We start from the raw sequence: 13,139 nt of genomic DNA on the forward strand, positions 1-13,139 counted from the left end.
AGTTGAGATGCCCACTCGGCTTATCGTATTGGCAAAAGAAGGAATTACAAAATCTTAGTGCACAAGAGCCGAGAAAGAGGAACATGGCATGGGTTCCCAAAAGGATTAATCAAAACAAAAACAATGTGCATGCTTCAATTGCAACAAGTACAATAAAAGTGAAGAAAGAGAAGGATGGAAGCAACAAACAATTAAGCCGAAGGTGTGCATCACAACATCAAAATCTTCGGTTAGCACATCATCCATTTTCTTTAACAATGCCATTGATGCCTTCACCATGGAATTCATCCATAGGTATGATCATTTACCCTCCATGGACTTATTTTGATCCATGGATGCAACATAATTTTCTATATGATGACAGAGTATTACCAAATCACTATACATTTGGTTAGTTACATTTTTGTTGCTAAGACAAAGGAGCTGAAATATTTTATTGCTATTTTATTTGTTTATTTTGGCTATACATGTTTTAATGGATGAATTCTACATGAACCTAATGGTAATGGCCGATACTTAACTATCGTCCTAAGAAACTATCTGATCATGGCTGGTGTGGAATTCTAACATCGTCCTTAGTTCAATTGGAACCGAGACAAGGTCATGTTAATTGATATTAGCCTTGTCTCTCTAGTACTATGGAGATTATATTTTGATGGTTCAATTTCTAGCAATGGCCAAAGTGTTGGTGTTGTTTATTTATCTCCATATGGAGCTAGTTTGTGAAGCCTCGTGCCGCTTAAGATATTTTTGCACAATTATCAAAGCCGAATATGCATTGTCATTCGGATTGGAGCTTTGCCTTGATATAGGTGCTATACATATTTAGGCTTCCGGTGATTCATTATTAGTAGTGCAACAAATATCCAAGGGTTATCAATGTTTTGACGGATCACTTATAGTTTATCTTTTGGTATGTCTAGATGCAAGATTTACCTTGGGTTGCTTTGAAATTGTTCATATATCTAGGCATGACAATTCGAAAGAGTTGGCACAGCAAGCGTCCGGCTACTATGTTAACCATGGTGTATTGCATTTCTATCAATAGCCGATGCTAGGTCTTGTCAACATAGGTAAGGCTGAATCGAAGCCCACCGCTTCGGCCACTAATGAAACTTTTATGCAGGCGAAGTAAGGATTGAAGGAAGTTCATTCTTGATTATCTGCAAAATCCTAGCGAAAGGGTGAACAGTATGGTTCGGAGGATGGTTTTGATCTATGGAACCTTATCACCGGATTGTTATAGAAGCTGAGAAGTTTTCACCCAAGTTTGCATCAAGAGGTTCAAAAAAGAAATGGCCAATATATACTTGTCGTCCTAAGAACATGCAAAATGGCCGATGGAGTGTTGACATCGTCCTCTATGCGGAAGTTATTTTTCGGCACACAAACTTTGCCGAAAAACAGGGGGGCATGTGTTGACACCAGATTTTGGCATGGTCAATAACTTATTTAAGATGGCCTCAAATGGAGAAGTGATCTTCATGAAAGAGTTCCGTATTGTCGATATGAACATCTTTGAAGTTTGTGTCATCGCATTCTGATTTCATCTCGAAGGCCGAAACTATGCTCAAAGTACTAAGATTTTATATTCAGAGTACAGTTTGGCTGATTAAGCCCCCAATACGACCTCAAATGGAAAAATTATCTACACGGATTATCTTTGTCTCGTCGAAACGATCGATTTTTATATAAAAATCGTTCCAATCCGAGTTCGTATGCAAAAGTTAGAGCCATCGGAATACAGCCCTGTCAGGAGGCAAAAACTGGCGTGCCCCACCAGACACCCTGTGTGATGGGTAGCGCGAGGATAGCCTGTTTTGCGCGACCGAATGGACCCTCAAGATGACCTCTGATCAAAAAACGTTCAACATAAAAGTTGTTCGTCTCGTCGAAACGGTCAAGACTGCTTTTGGGCTCATTTCCATGCGAGATCGTTTACCACCACAAAAAAGACCCGCAAGGTGCAGCCAGTTTAAACCGAACAGTTTTGGAAAGCTCGGACAAAACCAATCCGAATTTGACTAGGGTTTTGGACGTGAATCCAAGCCTTTTCCTTGCACGGGAAGTCCAGCCGCCTCTTATATACCTGAGGGGTGACGGCCGATTGAACAACACACAATCGATCAATTCATCTACCACTTTTTATCTTTTATCTTTTCTCCTTAACCCTAGTTCTTCTTCTTCCTCGCTCTTCGTCTGTTCTTCTTGTTGCAGGGCGGCGATCCTCGAGGCCCTAGGGGCGATCAGGTCGACCTAGGGCAGCCCATAGCTGCTGCGCGCCCTGACGGGGTCCCTCCCGGGCGTGTGTGGTTTCGGGTCTTCAAAAGTGCCCGCCGGATTGTCTTGCGTACCGCGCTTCCGGCGGGTCTCCTTTGACGTGAGCTGCGGTGCACCACCCCCGGCGTCGAGGGTACACGGTGACGTGATCGTGTGCGAACACCACCCTGGAGGAACCAAGATGTATCAAGACCTGAAGGAAAGATTTTGGTGGCACGGGATGAAAAGGGAGATTGCCACCTATGTTGCAAAGTGTGATGTATGCCAAAGAGTCAAGGCTGAATATCAGCGACCTGCTGGATTGCTCCAACCACTCAAGGTTCCCGAGTGGAAATGGGATAAAGTCGGGATGGATTTCATCACTGGACTACCTAGGTCAAACAAGGGACATGACTCCATCTGGGTCATAGTCGATCATTTGACCAAAGTAGCCCATTTCATTCCTGTTAAGACTACCCATGATGGCAACTAGCTAGCAACTCTATACATCAACAGGGTCGTAAGCCTTCATGGTGTTCCCAAGGATATTGTGTCAGATCGAGGAACCCAGTTTACCTCAAGGTTCTGGAAGAAGTTCCAAGAGGCCATGGGGACCAAGTTGTCCTTCAGCACTGCTTTCCACCCACAGATCGGAGGTCAGACAGAACGAGTGAATCAGATACTCGAAGACATGCTCTGAGCCTGTGTCTTAGCATATGGAGCTAGGTGGGAAGATTGCCTCCCTTTCACCGAGTTCTCTTACAACAACAGTTATCAGTCAAGCCTTCAGATGGCACCATTTGAGGTGTTATACGGACGGAAGTGCCGCATACCCCTCAATTGGTCAGAGACCGGAGAAGGACTAGTATTTGGGCCCGATATCCTCCGTGAAGCAGAAGAGCAAGTCCAGCTTGTCAGAGAGCGTTTGAAGACTGCCAAGTCAAGGCAGAAGAGTTACGCTAACTTACGTCGTAGAGACATAAACTTCCGAGTTGGAGACCATGTCTATCTCCGGGTCACACCTCTCAAGGGAACCCAGCGCTTCCATGTCAAAGGAAAGCTCGCCCCAAGATACATCGGCCCCTTCAAGATCACTGAACGACGAGGAGAAGTGGCTTACCAGTTGGAACTTCCACCTGAACTATCCGATGTGCACAACGTGTTCCACGTGTCACAACTCCGGAAGTGTCTCCAAGTTCCAGACAAGCCTGATCTTTACAAGAACGTCAATCACCAAGCCATTGACCTTCATCCTGATTTGACTTACCGCGAGAGGCCCATCTGCATTCTGGATGAGGCTGAGTGGCACACCCGAAGCCGCACCATCAAGTACTTCAAGGTCCAATGGAGCAACCACACTGAAGCAGAAGCAACTTGGGAACGTGAAGACTACCTTAGATCTGAGTTTCCGTATCTCTTTAAAGCCTAGTTTAGGAATCTCGGGGATGAGATTCTTGTAAGGGGGGTAGGTCTGTCATACCCTGCATTTTGTAACATTTCTTATGCATTATTAAAGCATGAAAATTTGGACCAACAAAAACTTTTGCATTATTTGGCTTTAATTTTTGGAGTTGGATTTCTCTGTGTGGTTTTTCAAGTGCTCTTTAAAGTCAACTACTCCACCTTCTATACTTCATCTCCTTGCCCCAAACTCTTGCCCAATGATCATGCCATGTGTATAGAGAAACATAGTATTTTCTTACAAAAATAATTTGTCCAAATAGTATTTTCAAAAATTAGTTTTCCAAAAACCCCTAAATTGAGGTTTGTACAGCAAGTACTTGATTTGGGGTATGAAAAATATTTCAAACAGTATATTTGAGACCTATTAGATATAGGACTCCCATAAACCACAAAAATATAATTTTAAAAGTTATTTTACTATTTTATTTAAAAGCTTTTTCTTAAGGCCAGAAATGGTCTTTAATAGGGAAAAATTATTTATTGTTTCAAAAATATTTGACAAAAATTAGGGAAACTCAGTGGACATATATCTTCCATATATAAGAGTTTCAACACATGGTCATGTTCAAAATATTGGTCAAACCCCTCAAAAACCCTTTCTAGATATTTCAAGCTTCTGAAATATTTACAAAGACAATATTCTCCAAATATTCCAAGAAAATTCTAGCATGTCACATATGACATTTTCGATGATCTTGGTAAGTATCATGTCATGGAGAATAGTATAACCCCATGAAATCTCCTCAAAATCATTTCTGTCCATTCTGAAGTTTGAGCAACTTTACATTACCAAACATATCCAAATGCTCTCAAATCTTGTTAACATGCTCAAATGGTCTAATCATTCATCTAGACCAAATGGCACAAGTTGGAGAACAAGTTAACTTGATCATAGTGCCCCAAATCCATTCATGTTCATTTCTAGGGTTTACAAAAGTTGCATTGGCAACTTTGCCCAAATAAGCTCAAAATGGGTGTAAGGCCCTAATTATATGTGTCATTTCACCCTATGGAGTATCATGGCATTTGGAGTTCATTTGCTTAACCAAACAAGCATCAAACACCTTCTGCCACTTTACCAAAATTCCATTTTTGACCACTTCCACTAATCTCCATGAGCCCTTCTTTTTACCACAACCCCTCCTAGTTCCCCCCTATCACCTGGATGCTTTCCTACCCGAGGAAGAAATGATGAAGAGAGGGGGAACCCCATTTTTCTTCTCTAGATAGCAGATCCCCCCCCCCTCTCTCAGCCTCCTTCTCTCCCCTCAGCTTTCCAGAGCATCCAAGGCTCTCTCCAGCTTTTGCCCATGCCCTCTCCAGCTGCCAGACACAAGTGGATGCGCGCGGACGCGGGAAAACCGCGGATGCCGGCCAAAGTCGTGCTCTGGAGCACCTGGCAGGGCACCCGACCGTTGACGCTGCATCCCCCGACCACCACGAGCCTCCCTCGCGCGCTAGTCGATGTCCCTCGACGTCCGCTCCACGCCAGCAGGCTGCCCACTTGCTCCCGCACCCTCCTCTCTCTCTTGCAGCTCGCGCCAGAGCGCCGCTCCACTCGGCCAATGTGCACGCCGCTCCTGTGGCCCGCCCGCAGCTCGTCCCTCTCCTCCTATCTCTCCTTAGCACCCTAGACCACCCCCACGAACACCCCCGAGCCCTCCGTTCCCTCTCTAACAGCCACCCGAGCCGATCCCGCGGGCACCCGTAGCCCACGCCTATGGTGGACCTCGGCCAGCCTATATAAGGCGACCCTGAGCCCCTCTCTCACTCCCTGTCGCTCCCCCACACTCCTAATCAACCTCCCACACCCCCCATTCATCTCCAGAGCCGCCCGAGCTCGAGCTCTGCTGCCTCGGCTCGTCGGCATTCGCGTAGTACAGGCCTCCTCCGCCCCCGTTTTCTCTCGATCTGGAACCGCGCGGCCACGGTGACCCTTTCCCCTCTCTCCCCCACTCTTTTTGCAGCCGGGAACGGCCGGAACCATCCACGCCCGAAGCTCCTCCGCCGTGCCTCCTCGTCGCTGACGAACCAGGCCGCTCCGGTGACGTCCACCACCTCCACCAGAATGGCGACACGACGCTGAGTCCATCTGTGCCCTCGCCCGACCTCGCCGTGCCCTGCATCGTCGCCGGTGAGCTCGCCAGCCATCTGGACTCGGGGTTAGGGATGACAGGCGGGCTCCGCCTGTCAGCCTCTCCCCTCCATCGCTCCTCTCTCTCTCTTGCTGATGCCTGGGCCCCGCCCATCAGGTTTAAACCTGGCGCGCGCGCGTGCACTAGCGCGCTGGGCCTCCTCTCTGGCTCTGCGCTGCGGCTGTTCTGGCCCAGCAGGCACGGAGCCCTTTTATTTTTTTCTATCACCCTTCCAAAAATCCCACAGGATAAAATATATGTCCAAATAAATTAATTCAAATTCCTAAATTCCTAAAATATTGCAACATATTTAATGGTGCAACTTTCATTCAAATCCAACAACATTTTCTTCACTGTACATATTTAAATGTGATTTTAAGCATTTAAATATACCTTTGTAAATCCATTTCTCCTATTCTGCTACTCCAAATCCAGAACTAGAAACTTTCCCCTTCTTAGTTTTCACCCTGGTATTTAAAAAAATGAGTCGACATTTTTCTGAGCACTTTGGCTTTTCTGTTTTATTATTGCCTTATTTTTCTCGTTATTATTTTTGCGACGATAGATTGCGTTGTTGGCGAAGGAGTTGGACCAGAAGACTTTGAAGACCCAGAAGACTTTGTTGAGCCAGGCAAGCAGCCCTTTGACCATGTCTATGAAACCCTTTTTATGCATATCATATAGCACCATATTGTTGTTGCAATGGAATCATGATGAGGTAGTGACCACTTTGATGGTTTGCCACTGTACTTCCTCATTGATACTTGCATTGTGCATGACCCTACCTTCTTATAAGGGTTATGCCGGTGGGAGTAGATAGGATGCTAAAGTAGTGCTACGCAAAAAGGGACGGGAATATGCATGATGATGGAGACAAAGTATTTTCAAAAGACTTTTTCGAAAACCCCGTCGGGTGCCACTTATGCCCGAGGGAGATGATGAGATGGGTAACCACTTGATGACGAAGTGGTGTACCGAGCCAAGTGTGTGTGTTGTTTTCGAAAACGGATTAGATTTAAGATTTGATGACTGCCCCAACCTTACATGTGCAACCACTCTACCCTTATATGGGAAAGGGCATTATTGATTACCTAGATCGATACTAGCTTTGAGCCCGCATTACTAGTGACGGGGGAGAGTTGGTGCTCTCTCTCGGGACGAGGTCGTGCCAGGTAGGGCGGCCATGACTGTTTTCACAGGGCACCGGATACACCGTTGTGTCCCCTCTCGAATGTTACGATCTCGAGTGAGTCTTGCAAGATGTACATCGTGAGGATACGGAACAACGAGTGGACTCCTTGTTAGTGTCGTCTAGGGGAAGGTAGTGATCGGGTTCTTACCCCGGGTACTTGAGGTATGGTGGGTCGTGGATGACACGGAAGTTCCCCGGATCTTGTGGGTAAAGTGTGCAACCTCTGCAGAGTGTAAAACTATTCGAATAGCCGTGTCCACGGTCAAGGACGGTTGGGCGGTGCTGCTTAAACTATGTCCAGAGTTTTACAACCATGTGTGTGTGAGTTGATAAAACTACTTGGGTCAAGTCAAAGGACTTGACATGATTGAGTTGGGTTGGTGCCCACCCTATTTATGTTGATAACTATAACCTGTCCTCATGGTTACTTAAATTCTCTTGATGCATGTCTTACAAGTTGTTGAACATGTCATTGCACTCAAAACTAGCTTTCTGCCAAAACTTACCTATATCATGCATTGTTGTATCTTGAACCAAAACATGGGTTGCTTGCGAGTACATTCAAAGCACTCATTGGCTTGCCACTGGTTATTTAATTGACCAGGCATGGAAGAACCGGAGTTCGAAGAAGAGTTCTTTGGAGACGAACATGCGAACTAGGGCGTTTCCCAATCAGAATGCCTGTAGGGTTAAGGCAAATGGCATGGGTTCTACTTATCGACGAAGATTTCCGCTGCTTGTGTTTCATTTGATGTTCAGCCCTTAAGGCTTTATCAATGTAAGACCTGACCGTAATGGTCATAATTTGTGTAAGACGGTATGTATGGATGTAAGACTCTTGTTATTCAGCTTCTGTGTGTTCAGTGAGCATTGATCTCTGGGATCACTGTACACGTGCATTCGGTGATCTCGACTTATGAGTCGGGGTCCCTACAGTAGCGCACTTTACCCACATTATGGAACACCTGGCCTCGCATTCCCATTCAGGTGGACCAAAGCATTCCGACGAAACCCTCCCTTTGTCATGCACTCTCCCCGGCCACTCCAACCAACTCCCCCTCAGAGCTAGGTCTTGGGTGGCCCCGTGTCTACCAAATACACCAACGTCCACCGTCGTGGCAAAACGGTCCCAAATGGGGACAAGGTACCATAAAAATAAAAATGAGCACACAAGGTTATGTCTGCCTACCGGGCCAGGGTCTGCATGCCCATAACCTTCCCTCGCGGGGGCACCGGTGAGAGCCACAACAAAGGACCGAATCAAGACCTTCCCATAAGGTAAATGTGGTCGCACTGAATTAAAACCTGATTCAGTGGCACCATGATGTGATCAACATCGTATTCAAGTTGAACTTAATCAAGTTTAGCTTTGACAAAAACTTTTTTATGATCAACATGATATAACCCAAAAAGAATCATGCAACTACTCGTCATACAAAGCAAACAACTCATATTCATGGATCAACTTAACAATATATGCATCTTGCAATTCTTAGAACCAAAACTTTTTTGGTTATAACTTATTTTTATTTATCAAGCAATATTGTTGTTAGTTCTTTATTAAAATGAAACTATCATTTAGTAAAATAACTAACGTTAATTTCCATAGCAATATGTATAGTGCAAAATCTTACTCTACTTATCCAAACAAGTTCATGCATTCAACCAATAAATGAAACAAGCATATCAAGCATATTAAAGTAACTAGCAATTAACCAAAGTTATTTATCAAATTTTAATTTCAAATAAGAGCTCATATTCAAGTATAAAATCATATATATTGAAATAACACCATCCAAATGCTGGTGTGGCTTGCCTTAGTGTAGAGGACGATCACACCCCTCTTGGTTTGCTTCAAGACAAGCTTCTCCTTCTAAAAAAGAATTTAAACCACAAAAATATTTGTCAAACACATTCTGAAAATCACCAAAAATTCTAGGCAGCAAGGAAAAATTCACCTTCTGGTGTGCTGCTAGAGCTTTCTGAAACAAAGACAATGCAAAAAGAATCAAATCATTTGGACTTATGGTTTAGAAATGGTGGTTGGTCAAAGTTCAGTCAAATTTCTGAATAATATTTGAATTAAATAGAAATCCTGGGGGGTGACGTCGAAGGCGTAAAACAGAAATATGCCTCCACTCATACCGTTTCGGGCGCGAGTGGTGAGACCGAGAGGTGGGTCCCGCGCATCAGGAGAGAGAGGGGGTGCACAAGATCAGAGAGTGGCGGGGCTTCGCCGGAGCTCATGCCGGCGATGAGGGGGTTTGGGGCTAGGCTAGAGGGATAGGATCAAAGCGGGGCTCGAGGCGCACCTGCCCGTACCCGTAGCTTGGCTTGGGGTGGACGGAGCTGCTCTTAGTTGAGCTCGCAAGCTACGGTGGCGGACGGGTTTCGCCGGAGTGGTTGAAGACGACGGCTAGAGGCTGCTCTGAGGGCTCAGTGGTGTCCACGCAGCACCAGCAGATCCCAATGCCCCGCCCAAGCAGCTGCTTGAGCTCGAGAGGCACCGGAGAGCAGCTGATGGACTGCGAGGATCGCCGGAGTCCTCTAGTCGGGGCGACGGCCAGAGGCCTGCCCGACCGAGCTTCTGCTCGTCTACGTGTTCGTGGAGGTGGTGTGGAGTGGTGCTTGGCTAGAAATCAAGGAGGGGAGCGCTATATATAGCCGGAGCAAGGGGGAAACGTGTCACCGTCGGAGCTCTCTAGACACTTGGCGAACGGCGATGAGAAGCTCCAAGGCGAGGGGGAAAAGGCTCAGCGTGCAGGAGCTTGCCCACGCTTGCAGACAAGCACATGAGGTGCTTGGGGAAGAGGACAAGTGCACGCGCGCACTATGGTGTTTTGTCCGCGACGCGCCTGTGCTTGCTGCGGCGGCTCTGGCAGCGGCGAGTGCTAGGGAGCGGTCAAGGGTGATGGGTCGGGGCTTGTGGCACAGTGCGGCAGTCGGTGGCGAGCGCTGGAACGAGCATGCACGAAATAGAGAGCAAGGCGCCAGCCAGAGCGCGTCGAGACGCTGCTAGGCATCGTGTCCTCGCGCGGTCACCAAGCTGGCATGGTCAAAATGATGCCCAGGAGCGGTCAAACCTTGTCTACGCGCTCGACCATGCAGTGTTTATTCTAGGAGAGGTGATGGTTCATGCCCAGGCCGACCAGACTTGACTCTACTAAGCTGACAAGTTTCTGTCCAGAAACTTGGTCGCCAAGTTTGGCCACCTTCTAGAAGGCCATTAGGGCTGATCTCCTGGGGTTTAGGGTTTCTTATGAGGGTGTTTAAGCTCAAGAAAGATCAAGGCTAAAAGCTCAAGGAAAAATGTACTTGCTATACAAACTGGAAGTTTGGGCCAGAATAGAAATGATTTTCTACAGCAAAAATATTCCAAGAATTTTTAGGAATTATCTCAGATTTTCCTGAGCAAGAAAATTTGAGGTTGCTTTGGGGCACAAGTTTCTAAAGTGAGTTCCAGAGAGAGAAATGAATATTTTTCTTTTATGAAAAATATTCATTTGATTTTTTTAGGATTGATCAGAGGAATAAAGTAGATAAGCCACTTGGGTGAAAGTCAAGGATATGCCCAAGTGACAAGTCCATTTGAAATGATTCAAACTCCAATTCAAATCAGGGCAAAAACCACGATAAAAACCAAGTTCGGAAAAGAGAGAGAAGGCAAGTCCGGAAAAAGAGAGAAGGCAAAATCCAGGTTGTCACATGTGTCACCCTATGTTATAACTATTGCATGAGGAATCACATCCGACATAATTATCCATCACTAATCCAATGCCTACGAGCTTTTCACATATTGATCTTTGCTTAGTTACTTTAGCGTTGCCAGTGTTACAATTACTACAAAACTGCTACTGTTACTTTTGCTACTGTTACCGTTACTTCCATACTACTTTGCTACTCAATACTGTGTTGCGGATATTAAGTTATCCAGGTGTGATTGAATTGATAACTCAACTGCTAATACTTGAGAATATTCTTTGGCTCCCCTTGTGTCGAATCAATAAATTTGGGTTGAATACTCTACCCTCGAAAACTGTTGCGATCCCCTATACTTGTGGGTTATCAAGCAGCACACGCTGTAGCGACCCGACCTCAGATGGTCAAGTCTCTGTGCTCAGGTGTCATCCCTGGATCAGTAATGCTGACACCACACAGTACTTCGAAGGATTTATAACAGAGTGGCAATCACACACTTATTACATCGTTTGTCCAGAAGAGGACTTATTACAATAATCATGGCTTAAGGCCATCTAATAACGATAACAGTGGAAGACTTGGAAGATAAGTGAGTCCATCAACTCCAACGGCATCACTGAGTATAGAACCACGACCTAAAAGCACCTTACTCGTCGTCTGAAAAGTCTGCAACATGAAAGTTGCAGCCCGAAAACGGGTCAGCACATGGAATATGCTGGCAATGTAACACATAGAGTATAATGAATGGTAAGCCTATACTACATGCATGTATGGCTGGTGGAAAAGCTCTATGGTTACAACTTTTTGCATAAAGCCAGTTTTTCCCTACTGCAAAGGAATAAATTTATTTAACTATCATGGTGGTTGTTAAGCATTGAGAATGGTTGACAGCATTCTCAATCCCAATTAAAAAGTACTCATTTACAAACCCATCAATATTAAATTAGAGTAACGTGTTGAGATACACATGATATTCAAGTACTAGGTACTCAAGATGTCCATAAACGGGGACACGGCTAATCATGACTAGTTTGTACACTCTGCAGAGGTTTGCACACTTTTCCCCACAAGACTCGATCGCCTCCGTTTGGTTTCTCGCACTACGTGGTGTTTGAGAAACGGATGACCGAGACATAGTCTTTCAGAAGCGCTAGCACCTTACGATGGGTAGACCGGTACACCTACATCCCCTACATCTGCTAGTCCACCACTATAAGAGTTCGCACGACTTAGTCAACTATGCCAGAGCCCATAATGGCTTGTGGCTGCACACGGAAGTTTCTAGCATTAATTATCTTATGATCCCTTTGAGCCTGGGTGGCGGTCCATAGGAAAATCACACGGTACCCCCGGGATTTCCAAAAAAACAGGCAATCACTGGATACCCCAGGTGCCTCAATCCACTCAGATGTGTATTTAAGTTGCCACCTTAGACAAACCATTAATTAACAATCTCACATCTGTCATGGATATTCACTCACCCAATCCACGTCTACTAGCATAGCATGGCATAATAAGCAAACGCAGAAGTAACTCCCAAAGGTTTCATAAGTAAAATAGGTAATAGGTACTACCTCATCTACTTCCCATCCCACAATTTAATTAGATCCTAATCATGCAATGTTTGAGGATTGATCTAATGCATAAAAACTGGGTAGTAGAAAAGGGTATGATCAAGTGTTACTTGCCTTGTTGATGATCCGTGAAACCTAGAGACTCTAAGTAACAAGCGGCGCACTCCGGGTGATCTATCGCAGACAAACAACAAGCATACAATAAGTACTCATCTAATGCACAGGTAAATCTCGAATAAAAGATCTAACCAGAAAGTTCAACTTAAGAACCCCGGTTGCAAAAAGAATCAAATCAAATAAAGCAACGAAAATCAAACGGCGAAAGAAAACAACTCGGTTCTAGCAAATTGAAACTAGGTCAAATTTTACAGTAGCAAAACTTAGTTCAGGTTGATTAGTCAGAACGACGGTTTCGAAATGAAACTCCAGGTGCTTGAATCACCTGATTTCGATAAACGAGTGAGAAGAAAAACTAGAAAGAAAATCGGATCTGAAATCGCTATCAGAAAAATAGCGGAATAAATCCGATTAAAAGAAACGACGAACGGTTAAACAAACGGACGTTCATTAACCGGAAATAACTGGTGATCACGTTCATTAAGGCGAACGGTCCGGCGAACGCTCGCTAAACAATAAAACCGGAAATAAAAACTGATCTAGGGTTTTAAAAAAAACTGAACCGACGAAAAGAAAACCGGAACGGTTTTATAAAAAAAAATAACCGAGGGGGAGGGTGGCACGGCGCGGCTACCTCGACGAGGCGGGGCTCCGGCGAGGCGGCGGCTTGGTGGTGGGGCGACGGCGACGCGGCGGCGG

The 13,139-nt window shown here is 45.4% G+C and overlaps 1 pseudogene; it reads left to right on the forward strand.

Moving 5' to 3' along the window:
- LOC123078804 (uncharacterized) overlaps positions 1-13,139 on the forward strand; it is a 47,866-nt pseudogene that overhangs the window by 8,800 nt on the left and 25,927 nt on the right.

The sequence above is a fragment of the Triticum aestivum genome, chromosome 1B (genome assembly GCF_018294505.1).
Source record: "Triticum aestivum cultivar Chinese Spring chromosome 1B, IWGSC CS RefSeq v2.1, whole genome shotgun sequence".
In the NCBI taxonomy this organism is placed as follows: domain Eukaryota; kingdom Viridiplantae; phylum Streptophyta; class Magnoliopsida; order Poales; family Poaceae; genus Triticum; species Triticum aestivum.